The sequence below is a fragment of the Ascaphus truei genome, chromosome 1 (assembly GCF_040206685.1).
Source record: "Ascaphus truei isolate aAscTru1 chromosome 1, aAscTru1.hap1, whole genome shotgun sequence".
Lineage (NCBI taxonomy): Eukaryota > Metazoa > Chordata > Amphibia > Anura > Ascaphidae > Ascaphus > Ascaphus truei.
In genome coordinates, this window is record NC_134483.1 from 89,124,109 (window position 1) to 89,138,635 (window position 14,527).

At 42.4% G+C, this 14,527-nt stretch overlaps 1 long non-coding RNA gene across 1 annotated transcript; it reads left to right on the plus strand.

The window, feature by feature from the left end:
• Positions 1-7,865: 7,865 nt before the first annotated feature.
• On the plus strand, positions 7,866-11,888 carry LOC142469240 (uncharacterized). Its single transcript, XR_012788989.1, has 3 exons — positions 7,866-8,439; positions 11,563-11,633; positions 11,767-11,888. It is a non-coding gene; the product is annotated as an uncharacterized LOC142469240 (long non-coding RNA).
• The last annotated feature ends 2,639 nt before the right edge of the window (positions 11,889-14,527 follow it).

The following is a 14,527-nucleotide window of genomic DNA, read 5'->3' on the forward strand; positions in this document are numbered from 1 at the left end:
TCCATCAATATATAGAACAGTGGGCTCTGGACTTTCAGACAGAAATAACACTAGAAGACTGGGAGGATAAACTGTATGAGAGAAGGTGGGTAGAACTTCTATTTATACGGTAACAAAAGAAAGCATATATAAAATTATGTGAAGATGGTATTACACCCCCAAGAGTCTAAAGGAGATGTTCCCGGAGGCTGCAGATAGGTTCTGGAGGGGCTGCGGACAGACAAGAGATCTGGCACATATCTGGTGGTATTGCCAGGCAATGCAGACCTACTGGAGGAAAATATTGAAATTGGTAAAAGAGGTGGTGGGTATTACGATCGCACCAGAGCCAATTCTAATAATTCTAGCCATTAGAATGTGAATCATTACACACTTAAATTCATTTTGCATATATTAACGACAGCTAGGTGTACTGTTACAGCGGCATGGAGAAAGACAGCCCCACCCTCCAGAACAGAGTTTATTAGAAGAATTAACGAAGTTCAATTAATGGAGAAACTTACCTCATTTCTGAACCATACTACGAGGAAATTCTGTAGGGTTTGGGAACCTTGGGAGGTTTGATTGGGCGGAGAGGGTTGAAAGATGGGAGGTCACCCATAGGTGATAGAAGGGTGATGTAAGGGAAATACCCCAGAAGGAGAGCAGTGTTCCTAAGTGTGGAATATTCATTGATTGTTTTTTTCCAAAGTATAAAATGTTGTATGATATGGAATGTGATTGTTGATGTGAGTAAAAGTTTTGTACAAGATGGTTGTTGTAGTCCCCCACCGTACCTTTTTCTTTTTTTGTACCACGCCCCCTCCCATTTCATTATTGAAAACTTCAATAAAAATATAAGTGTAGCCGAGTCCCCTCTTACCTCCAGTGTGGGGAAGGGGAAGGCTGCAGAGAGGCGATCGGAGCTCTGCGGCGTACCCGGCGTGCGGGGTCCGCCATCTTAGGGATCGTGCATGCGCTGTGAGGTCAAGGCGCGCATGCGCAGAGAAGTTGCGGTGGCCATATTGTCTAGGCTCCGCAAGACGGAGTGAGGTACTACATTTACCAGAGTCCTCAGAGGGAGGACATCACATGGGCAGTGAGAGCCGATACGGCTCCTAGGAGAGAAAGGAAGCAGGGGATAGTTTGGCGCGAACGGAGCCAGCGCGCCAGTCGGGTGGGGGAAAGCAAGCAGAGAGGTAGGGTACAGGGAGTAGTGCTCCTCTGGACAAGGCCTAGTTCTGCCCCTTAGGCCCCAGCTAGGCCCCAACCCCCTATTCAGAATAGTATTGCAGGGAAGGACCCAGATAGGGACTCTTCCCCATTAGAGTACTATTATAGTAGTACTGCTCAGGTGACCGGTCGGCCACACTGTGTCCTGCGGTCTGGGACCAGGCCCAAGGCACACTATAGACTTTACGGGAGACACTCCTGCTGGAGCTCCCCCACGAGGCGGACCACACCGTAAGGCGAGAGGTAATTTTACAGACCCCGCTTCGTGGGATCACACTGCAGCCCTGCTAACCCCAGATCTCCGTATACCCTGGTCGTAGCCAGGAAGGTACCCACCGTGCACCACCAAAACACAAGGGGGGATAGCGCTACCTCACATTTGGGTGGGTCTGCTCATATGAACATCTGGTTACAGGTGCCCAGGGCACCCTCAGTACTTTGGGGGACTAACTCTTGGTATTGGGTATTGGGTGGGTATTGCATTGGGGTATTTTTACTGTTATTACAGTATGTATGTTTGTCAGTAAATACAAGTTATATACCTATGTGTATTGTTCTTTACTGTATTGGTTCCTGTGAAGGGTAATCCCGCCCACGCTGGGATCCTTCATAGGTGGAGGCCCTGTACAGAGAGGAGAAAGAGCTCACCCCAGGCTTAGGCCTCCTGTGAGCAACAGGTATATTCAGCGTAGTTCCTTTAGTCATAGGGAAAAGGGGCTACATAAGTTTTTTGTTTTTTTTAATCTGTTGCTTTGTCTTGAGGTCATCATTCGTCCTGCATTCTTTTTGAACTGTAGCTTGTCAAAACCTGGGAAATTTCTTCCCATTAACTCGAACTGAATTGAGCACTAGTTGAAGAAACTCCGACAGCCGAGCGGATACCCACCATAATGTTTGGACATAGGGAGTCGAGGTTCTGATGAGGCGTGCACGGTGACTGCTCCTAGTGCTAACGCAATGGAGGGTCCAGGGGTTGCTGATGCGGGTGATCCCTGAGCCAGTGCAGCCTATATAATGGCCCGGAGCTGATCCATGTGTCTCTTTTTCTGGTCCAGGTACAATTCCAGTTTTTTAAATAAGCTGGTGTTCAGGGCCAGAGGTCGACCCACCTCAGCGAGGTCCTTGTGCGCGGGGCTGAGCATACTGTAACAGATGCTCACCATAAACTGGACAGGACCGCGAGGCCGAGGTGGGGATTAGAAAACACCAAACTAGAGATGAGAGGTCGCATCTGGTGTGAAGGTTCGTAGTTATGAATAGCCGGGTCAGGGTAGGAGAATATAGGATCATGAAGGCAAGCAGAGGTCCAGGATTGGAGAGAGCAGGGTAGTCGTAGGGAAGCCAAGGTCAAGGATTGGAGAAAGCAGGATAGTAGATGGGAGCCATGCAATGCAGGACAAGGTGAGGTAACAGAAAATGTGACAAGCACACGTTACAAGGTTTATGCTCAGCCAACTTCCTGGTGGAAGGGCCAAACCTAAATAGGAGGACTGGCGAATCAGATACTGGATTGCTCCTGCAGGCAGGAGAGAAGCTGGAAACAATCAGGCGACTGCACCTTGACGGATCCTTACAGCTATGATATCACCATGATGTGGCTTGTTATGATTGGCCCCTCTCCTTCTGGCAAGCGCCATCATTGGGGCCGCTTCAGCCCATCGACTTTAATGGAGACATAATCCCTTAAAGAGGACCACGCTGTCCCTAGATTCAGATCCACTTGGGGAAATGATTTATGTTGCTGTGATGTCACTTTGGAAGACATTGGCCTCTGCACCCTTTCCCCCTGTCTCTGCGCCAGTCCAAGGAACCCTATCTGCAGCCACTGACTGTAACTGAACCTCCTGTAAGTTATAAGATCTTTTCCACTACCCTCCCCTTTTATTTGCTGTTGCTGTTGCAAAATATGTAATATTTTGTGTACTGTCAATTTCTATATTAAACCCCTTGTTAAATAGCTCTGCCGTGACTGAGTGTTACTCACGTGGTTCTCAGTAACTTGCCATATACTGAATGTTGTGTCATTTGTTTAGAATGCTTACTGGGAATTCTGTGACCCTGGTATTTGGTTTGGGCCCCATTATCCACAGTAATCCTTAGGTAAGGGGAGCATAAACTTTTGGAGCTGCGCCCCCCTGCCTGCTCCCCCTCGCTCTCACCTTGTATGGTGGCGTCAAATGACGCTGTAGGGTCACGTGACATCACGTGACCCCGTTGCCATGGAGATGGACGTGTGATGTCACTCCACAGGACACTGCAGCATCATTTGATGCCACGTTACCATGGCGACGTGTCACAGCAACTCTTCTGAATCACAGTAAGTGAGATGCAGAGGCCTCACATGATCCCCAGCATTTAATTTAAATGCCTCTGGGAAGAGCGCAGGGCCTCTGCAACCGCCCCCAAAAAAATCCTGCGCCCCCCCACTTTGCGCACCACTGCCTTAGATAAATGTATAGACAGGGACACTGGTCTTTGAAGTGGGCTCGACTCCTTGTGTGAGTCAGGAAGTACCGGGAGTGTGTGGGAATGTGCCCCTGTGAAAGAGCCATGCTCTTGGATGAGTTCCCTCACAGCCTTGTTGGTGGCAATGCTACCTCCTAGTGAGTTTAGGTTTGAATTGTTACAGTACTTTGTATGAACTGTGATTGTTTAACTTTGCAAGGTGATTTCAGGGAGCCCTGAGACACTATGAGTTTGCAAATGTCCCCTTGCCCCCAGAAACCACCAGTGTATGGGGTAAGTTTATGGCTGCCAGCGAGAGGTTGTAGTTCCCAAGATTGGATGGGAGGTACCCCAGGTATAAGAGTATCTCTAGGGTGGGTTCACCCTACTGGTCCTGGTTGGGGATGCTACCATCCTAGCAGAATAAGCTGGGAGTGGTCAGTGTATTTTTTTGGGGCACCTTTTTACCCTAGCTGAAGCAAGTATCCGTCACATTCAGTAGAACCGAGGCGCTTTTCCGGCAAGCAAAGTCTGGACAGACTCGGTGTACCGGTAACCCGCTGTTTCTGGGTACTGGCGGTCTGCCATTCCGTGACACTGTTAACTGGTGTACTAACAACTGGAGCTGCACGGACGCCCGGAGTCAGTGCCATTGCAACCAGCACAAGCAACAGACTCCAAGAGCACCTGGCAGACAGTATTTGAGAGGTAGGACATGGCCCATTTAATAGATGAGCTCTTGCTAGTGCTTTATCTGGTTTTGTACATTTGCACTTGAAGTGGATATTGGATAATCATGCTTTTGATAATCTTATAGTTTTCCAATACATTCCATTAATAACATTGAATTGTTCTACCTTTAAGATCAATATTTTATGTTACTGTAGAATGACTAATTTCTTCCCACTGTTGAAAGAGTGATGTCCAATTACGTTTCTCATTTGTTTTTTAAATTAAAAGCAATATTGTTGTTGCTTTTTAAAAATCTATACACATTTGATCCTGCATGACTAGATATAGATAATACCTTAAAAGTATTAAATTGTGGAAATGTATTCATGGTGGCTGTGTTTTCAGATTATAATGAATTAATGACTTCCTTTTATTTCATGTATATTTTTCTAACTCCAAATTGGTCAGACAAATTCTATCATTAATCTTGTAAAGGATTTAAATTCATCACCTACAATTATGTAATATGAACAATTAATATTTGCCTTGAGCAAGTTGTCCAATTGCTATTTGATTGATCTATTTTAAGTTTGGGGATTGAAACAAATATGATTTCAAGTTTAGGTATGGGTATATACTGTATGAATACAGTTGACAAAGTACTTTCCAAATCAATCTACAGTGTACCATTTTTTGTAATTGTTTCTATTACAAGTTGAACGAAGTATTATTGAAGGGTAGAAATTAGCACATTTGTATTCTATCTAAACCGAAGGAGGAAAGGTTTTGTCTCGTTTAGAATACCATATTTTAAGTGTTTTATATAAATTTAATTATATCTGTGTAGCCCTGTGTGGTTTGTGCTATATTTCTGCTCTCCTCCTGGCAGTAATTCCTGTGTAAAGGGCAGGGTTGTCAGGAGTAATCATGGATTTCCCCTGCTTCAGACATTGCGTCAGTGAACGTAGGTCACCTGACCCTGTGTCCAATCAAAAGACACAGGGGCGGTGCCTGCTGAAGCCATTTGGGGCTGTGTAATTTCCTATTTAGTGGTTCTGTATTGTCAGAGTGTGAGTTAGCTAGTGAGAGAAGGAGTAGAGCTGTTAGACCCATAGGGCAATAGATGGACCAAATACCTCCTGCCCTGTATAGGGGGCAGGGGAAGAGCTAGACCACCTCTGGGTGGCCCTAGGCCCAGAGTGGCGTCAAAGGGACATCCTGAAGGGAGACTGCCGGCCGAGAGCGAATGCCTGTACCTGTATGCTGTAATCTGCTGCTGGACTTTAATAACGAGTCCTGATTTAAAGAGACAGTGTGTGAGACTGGAATCTCTCATCGCTGCGAGGGGATTCTGCTGTAGGGATTCCACCCCATATCCCTGGGGCCTGCAGGAGATGGAGGCCCTGCACCACTGAGGAGAATGAAGGCACAACCCCAGAAACCTGTCCTGTTGTCCCCAATGTCACAGCGGGAGACTCAGGCCCTCTTGTTGCCAGCAGGTATGCACCACATACAGACATGTAATGGGAGAGTTAGTTCCCGTAGAGGACCCTATCTGAGGTTGGGGGGGGGGAAAGGCGTTACATCTGATATGTTTTCAAATCTCAAAGCTGTATATTTGTAAAGCTTTTCTGAAGAATACTGTATAAATAGGGGTAGAGATGGTCGAATGTGTCAAATTCTTTGCTGGTGTTTGAATAAAACTTAATTCTCTGACGGATATTCGTAAGCAGTTTGGACAGTTAAAGATATAGTCAAATGTTCTTAAATCTGTCATGATTTTACTATGTGACATTCAGTTCGCCACGAACTTGCAGACCCAGAAATATGGAGAGAGTGTGAGAGGGGAGAGAGAAGGGTGGGAGCAGAGAAAAAGATGGGGGAGAGTGGGAGATAGTGGGGGGAGAGAGGAGAGGGGGGAGAGAAAGAGGGAGAGTGGGGGGGGGGGAAGAGAGAGTGTGGAAGAGAGAGAGGGGGAGAGTGAGAGCATATCTCCCAGGAGTGCTCCTTTTTGTGCTCGTTATTTATCTACAGATGAAGTCTCCAGTTCCGACTTGCCCTCCTTGCGACTCCCGCATGGGAACCCCCACACTCCCCTATCTGCCTGGCTTTTTTAAAGCCATTGCGGGTTACAGTGTACCGCGGGGACACGCAAATTCCCTTGCGGGCAGCCGGTGGACTGCCCACACAGTGTCCCTGAATGGGGGACCCAAGCAGAAGTCTTCATCAGTATGTGTTGTTTGAGGGAATACATATACTCTACTAAAATAGATTTTTCCCTCTCAAAACCCATATTTCACATTTAGACGTTTTGGGTGTATCGAATGTCAAAACATTAGCAAACTAATGTATAGACATTCTGAATTGAATGGGCAAATAGTGGCGGCAGCCAGTATTGCAAGCATTTGAACAAAGGTAAGGGAATGTGCAATTTTTTGATTGAGCCGTCGATATTGGGGGCTGAAAGGAACTCCCAAATTCACAGCGAATGATGACAAAAATGTGTCCATCTCTACACATGGGGGTATGTGTATCTAGATCTGCTGGATGCAAACAATGGGCAAAAGAATCACACCATATATGTCAAAGGTAACATTCCATAGATCTGAATAGGACGTATTTCCTTTGGTGAACCTTTTGCAATTTCTTGCACCAGTTTCGCAGCTAGGAGAATTTTATAAATAGACCCCATAGAACGAGTGGTAAAAATTGCCCAAAATGTATGTCAAGCTTCACTTTCACTTTTCAGCAAATACATGCAAAATAATTTCCTAGAAAATGATATAATTTAAATGAAAATGTTAGTAAGTGGCACAATTTCTTACCTCCATAATAACATTGTGCACTTTTGGTGGGGGGTTTCCCCTGTTGATTTTTTAGACATGCAAACAAAACAATAGTTATATATTGGCGCTTAAATCTATTTCTAAATAGTGAATTCGTAACTTATAATAGAGCAGTAGTAGAACGAGCACTGCAATTTAGAATAGGCTGGAGGCAAAGTGCTTTAGAAAAAACTTTATTACGCCATACAAGCCAGATTAAAAAACATGAGGAGGATCCTCTCGGCGTACTGTAACAAGATTAAAAATAGGATAATAACAACTACCAGCCTGTCCGATCTAATCCGTCAAACTGACACAAAACACACAGCTATACATATTAAAAAAAACATACATAATAAACAGTAAACCAAGACAAAAGAAAATTGTGCTGTAAATCCATCCTAAGACTGAATGAACCCATACATGTGGTATACAATCCCACAGAATACAGACCCATATAACTATGTTTTAGCCTAAAAAAAGAACTAAGAAAAAAAGAGAAGAAAGAAGGAGAAAAACCAATATAATAATGGATATAATAGTAATAAAAGATAAATATACATACAAAACGAATATAGATATATGTAGCCATGTGTAAAATTGGTGTACATATCTCTTTCTCATGCTGGCAGTGAACCTGGTAAGTATGCAGGATTGCCAGCAACAATCAATGGAGGTTTGCCCTCAAACCCTGGTGAGGTGTCATATATCCCAAAGGAAGTGACAACATGCATTGTGTCCACACTTAGTGATACAGATCATGTTTGTTCTCTGGGGGGTGATATAAGACACAGCACTGCCTAAAGTTAGGAGTTCAGTTTCCTGTTGTTGTGCTGCCTCTGTTCAGTGAGAGGCACGTGAAGGTCTGCAACAGTGTTGCAGTGGTCTCATGCTAGCTCTGAGTCAGTGAGCATACGCAGCAGAGTTTTAGAGGAGCTGACAGAGACAGAGCAGCTCAAGAGAGAGATGCAGAGGTAGAGAGAGGAGCTTACAGCAGACAGAGAAGCTGGGGAATCTCTTTGAGAGTAGAGGTGGAAAGCAGATCTATTAGAGGACAAGGGACCTTCCTAATGGAGTGCTGCAAAGAGATGAGCGGCTGAGCTGCTAGCTGTGAGGGGCAGCTTGCCCATACCATGCAAATAAAGATGCCCTGTTCAAAGAAACCCCCACTGTGTGAGTGTGAGATTACTCAACAGTGGCAGTCACCACCGAGAAGGAGTTCCTCACCAGGACCATCTCCCTGCGGAAGCATAGATCCTGATGAGGTGGAGGCGCTGCACATGATGTAAGTAGGACTCGCACCCACTACCTCAGCTACCTGTCCTGATGACATCCCCTAATACCATCAAGCGGGAGACTCAGGAGTCCTGTTACTTGCATGTGCACCACCATACACGATCACACAATGGGAACCGGTTAGACCACACGTGCCAATGTGAGATTGGGGGGGTCAGACAAGGGGGTCCACCCGTTACATATATATTAAAAAAACTTAACTACTAAGTAAATAAAGAAGATTGTTATTCCTAAAATACAATAAACTCCTATGTAAAAATAAAAAAGATGTATTTTGATTGCAACAATAATAACAGAGATGTCAGGATGTATGTGTTCAATCCCTTAGTATGGATTTATCTATATTATTTTCCCTTCTCGTAATATAAAAAGTTTGACTAATTATAGTATGTAATTATGAACATATATCATAATTTTATATAGATCATAGTGAGTATAGTGAGTACACAAAGGCAAAATCAAGTATAATCCTTGTAAGGAATGTTCATATCCAATAACAATCTTAATAAACATTAATCAAGGGAGCAGATGTATAACAGGTTCTAAAAGAGACTTGATATTATACATATTGAGAACAGAATAATAGAATAATAGAAGAGCAAATTTATAAACAATTTTACAATGATGAACAGCAGGTTCTAGGAAAGGCTTTGTATCATACATTTTAGCATAATCCCAACTAATTGTGAGTCCAGGTATATAGTTAAGTTATTTGCAGGTTCTGTTTTGACCATTTTGGGCAGTTCCGCCAGCATAGCACAGTTCTACACTGCTTCACTCCCCTCACGATCAGTTATGGATATTACACTGTATAATACTTATTACAATTGACAAGTCTGGACACAATTATTTGGCAAGTCCTTTATTCATCCATTGTATATCACCATTGTCACACTATCACTTAGAAGCACCCATTCAACTTACCTGGTATCATACACATTGGAGAATTAGATTACCCACTTTACCTTTGTCATATATATCCATTTGATCTGAGCGTCCCCTTTAACTTTAAATCCAGTCTCCGCCATGGTATTCCTTATGCCATTCTTCGCCCATTTGAGTCTGGAGCTCTAGCTACTATATATTCATTTACCATGTTCAAATGTTTGATTTAAGTGTCCTCAACCATCTGTGGACGTAGCTTTTTTTTGCCACACGAGTACTTACCTCTATCCATATGTTTTATTAAGTGTCCTCTAACATCTGTGGACGTAGCTCCTTCATGATCATGACCACCTTTGCTATCATATATTTGCCTTTATCAGTAAGTATACTATCTATTTACCTTATGCCTAGGTCTCACGTACAGGCCTTTGTGATTACAAGTAACCTTGTTCATCAGTACACCTTATGCTTCACTAAATATGTGACAACATAACATGTATTAACCCCCTGTATACTATACTATCTACAGGGCTATCAGCCGTGTATAATCTTACCCTGAGAGGCTGATCCAACCTCTACTTACCATTGGTTGGCATCATGGCCCCTCCTAGCCATTTGACTATAAAACGTAGCATCTGACATTGCGGGGTGTGACTCCTCCCCCTGAAGAAGCGTGCCTAGCACGTGAAACGTACGTCGGGGTATGGTGACGTCAGACGCTTGACGCACACCAGGAAGAACGGTTTGTGTGGGCATGAAGTGAAGGTAGTATCAGAACAGACACAGGGACACGCTGTTTATTTCTACATGCAGCATTTGCCTGGACTTTAGAAGATAAGTATTAGCCTATTTAGGCCTCCTTGTCCAGTCACGATAGCATTTAACATCAGGTGTTCCCTTTTATTATTATCTGTATTCTCGCTGTACCCCCGCGGGTCGCGCTATACGCCGTTTTCATCCATATTGCGGGGCGGTGATATTGATATCTCTATCAGCGTTTGATGTTGCGCAGTATGACCGTTATTACTGTTTATCAAGTCACCTGTATATCTTTTACTCTATGAATAGAGACATACTGTATACCCTATCTACCTTCTACCCATTAGGGTATTTCTCTTAAGCCACGTGTATTTACACATGAGCCTGTCTCCAACTTTATCCCACTACCGTTCGTTCCCTGAGGATTTTAATATCCTATGTGTGTGTATATATGTTCCCTTTAGTTGTTAAGTTGCGTCGGTCGTTATAATATTAAAACTTTATTATTTTTGGTTTTAAACTACTGTTTGAAGTCTCTTGGCTTGGGGTCTATATACCCCTATTTGTGGTCCTAGTAATTATACTTATTTCCAGTCCCTACCATATACCTACTTGTGTATGGTGACTTTGAGTGCTGTTATTAGGGCTTTTAGTGACCCCTTTAAGTCACTTGTCCAAGTGTTTATTTGTACTACCATTCCCTAAGCACCTAGTTTTTTATTTTCTTCATACTACTAAGTGAGCGACTAGTCACTCTGTCTTTGTAATTGTGAGTTTGTGAGTTTTATCAAGCAGATCAAAAAATCTACACATAATTTATACTCAAGAAACAAAAAACAGTAAGGTCAGGTACATACACAATACAAATATATGTCCCTCATGGGCTTATAGGAAATGGGCCAATTCCCATTCCACATTAATACCGTATGGATGGAGGCTGTTCATGCAAAAAATCCAAGACATTTCCCGTTTGTTTAGGAGGTTCAGTCTGTCCCCCCCTCTTATTGCTGCTGGTATGTGCTCCAGACCTGAGAAGGAGAAACCCTGAATCCCTCCCATGGGGCAAGTGGAGAAGTGTCTCGAGACTGGATGTAATGTATCCATCTTTTTAATTAAACGAACATGTTCCTGGATTCTATGTTTCAGGGGCCTGATGGTACGTCCAATATACACTTTATTACATTTACATCTAAGTATGTAGACTACATAACTGGTATTGCAGTTAATGAAAGTCCTTATGGTCTGAAGTGTCTTGGGTTTGGAACACTATCTTTTTAAGAGTCTTAGCAAAGCGACAAATGTTGCAATGGCCACACTGGAAAAAGCCTTTAGGTATATTCGTTATACCCGTAGTATGTTGAGAGGAAAACAGGCTGGGTGACACATATGGCGCCAAAGATTTTGCCTTGCGGAACACAAATTTGGGTCCTTTATCAGTAATATCCTTCATATCTGCGTCTAATTTCAGTGTGTCCCAATGTTGTGCAACAATTGACCGTATGGCATTGGACTGTCCACTCTGCTGTGTAATGAAAAGAGGTCGTGGTTTTGTACCTTTTCTACCCCATTGTCCTTTTTTAGAAACATTCATGGAGAGGAGTTTTTCCCTTTCCATGGATTTCACCAAAAGTAGAGTATCCTTAAGATCCTTTTCCTTGTACCCCCTCTCTAGGAATCTAGTAATGAGTTTCTGGGCCTGTATGTCAAAGCTTTCTTCAGTAGAACATAACCGTCTTAAACGCAGTAATTGGCCCTTTGGGATTCCTCTCTTGAGAGGCCCAGCATGATTACTGCTAGCCATAAGGTATGTATTCCTAGAGTTGGGCTTTCTATAAACGTCAGTCTGTATATTCCCTTCTAAGTCAATGTATAACATGAGGTCCAAATAACAAATATGATTAATGCTGTGCTCATATGTGAAATAAATATTATATTCATTTGTGTTAAGAGTTTGAATAAAATAATCTAAAGTTTCTCCTTCTTTCTTCTCTTTTTTTCTTAGTTCTTTTTTTAGGCTAAGACATAGTTATATGGGTCTGTATTCTGTGGGATTGTATACCACATGTATGGGTTCATTCAGTCTTAGGGCCTCATGCAGAGAGCAGCGCTAACAGGGAAAGCGGCATGTATTGGCGAAATCTGCCTTTAGAAAGGCAGATAATGGCGAGTTTTAAAAAAAGCGCCATTTTTTTTTTTTCTCTGAAACTCGCCGCGCGGCTGGAGAGAACATAAATCTCTCCAGTGTTGAAAACGGCCGTATTCAGAGAGCAGCGAACGCCATCTAGTGGCTGTTCGCGGCAAAAAAATGGCGCGATTTTCAACATTTTCCTTCGCCAGCAAGAAGCTGGCGCTCGGCGGCCGGTGGGGGAGAAAAAAAAAAAAAACCAATTTTTTCCCCACTAGTTTCAACAGCGCTCATATCGCCGGTTGAAACTCTCCATATGCAGAAAGGATTCTAAATGCAGTTTTATGCCCTTTCTGCATATGGAGAAAAAAACTCTCCATTACAGTTACTTTTTATTCCCCTCTCCAATTTCAAATAGCGCTGCTCTCTGCATGAGGCCCTTACAGTAGGATGGATTTACAGCACAATTTTCTTTTGTCTTGGTTAACTGTTTATTATGTATGTTTTTTCTTAATATGTATAGCTGTGTGTTTTGTGTCAGTTTGACGGGTTAGACCGGACAGGCTGGTAGTTGTTATTATCCTATTTTTAATCTTGTTACAGTACGCCGAGAGGATCCTCCTCATGTTTTTTAATCTGGCTTGTATGCCGTAATAAAGTTTTTTTCTAAAGCACTTTGCCTCCAGCCTATTCTAAATTGCAGTGCTCGTTCTACTACTTCTCTATCTACGACTTACCCTTGGAACAGAGGCACGCAGTGGAGCAGGATCATCCTTTCATTCCCAGCTGGAGAGGCAGACCAGGAGACTGAATTGGAACTGTGAGTACACACTCCTATACTCTGTGATACAACGGGAGGTTTGAATAGCCCGCCCAAAGAGGGACCGCCGGGTGGAGCGACATACTCACCGGAGCAGGTTAGATGGCTTTCTCCCTTCATCTTATGGATTATATTTGCTTTATTACTCTCTCCAGGCTGGGACCTCATGGTGGACATATTATTGTTTAAAAAAGATGCAACCCCGCTCATATGATTACTATATGCTCACATACAGCAATACTGGAAGTATATAGAGCACCCAATTAGGGAGTTTCCCTTACCCACTCCGTAACTTATAATAAGTGCTTGAATATAATTATATATTAGTGACAATTCATACTCATGAAGTGAATATGTGATAAAGTGAAATAAAATAAAGTGCAGCTTCAACCCTTCATGTAGATTGCTTTTCCTCAATCCAAAGGTGTCAGGTATTCAAGGTATTTTTGGGGAGCGCAGATATATATATATATGAAAAGAAAAACACAAGCAAAATAGTGCAAATATGTCTTTCAAAAGCTTGATATTCAATGAGTTCTTAGTAGAATCCAGAGAAATTTGTACTTACAAATTTCCCAATATATTCTTGTACATAAAGGTTTCTTTTCTCCCGAAACAGCAGCTTTCACCAAGATGTATGTATATATGTATATACTGGAACCTTATCGGAATATAACAGAAATACAGGACATAGCGCAGACTGTTCAAATTGTATCTTCTTAAAATACAAAGTTTAAAAATGCACTCACATTATCCAAAATATAATCACGCATTTAGGATATAATAAAATATCCAAAAATACCTTGGATACCTGATTTTTTAGACACCAATTAATCAATAATCATTATGTATGTGGTGAAATTTGGTGTCCAATGTTTATCAAAGTTGATGATATGTTCAGTTTATGGAGAAAAATATTTCAGAAAATGAAAGCATTCCATTTTTAGTTTGTGTTCTATTCATTTTAGGGCATTAGTCTTTTGATATAATGTACATATCACCATTAAATATTTGGAATGTATAAAAATGAGTCTGCTACATTTTATAGTCTTCTTTCAAAATTGCACATTCATTTTAATGGAAGCAAATGTATTCAATAATCGCGCTAGGGAGAGGAATGCAGACTGTACTCAGACCTTGTAAATCTAATGGTCATTTACTTTATAAACATGAATGTCTGGAGTATGTATAGTCAGTAATGTCATTTGATGATCTCTTGATGCTGAACTATTGTACCAAAAGCAAATATTGATACAAGAATATGCTAGGAGAGTCAAGTAGCAAAAAAACAAGACCAAGAAGGGACACATTTGTAGCATTCTGAGTTACCCATGTGTGTCATTACCCAGAATCCCTGACTGCAGTGTTAGCATTGTATGCTAAGAGATGTGGAAAGGCAGGTTTGTGGACCTGTCTGAGACACAGGACTGTATCTAGGCAAAGGCCCCTGGAAAGTGTAGAAAATCCTGACATATTATTGGAATTTTG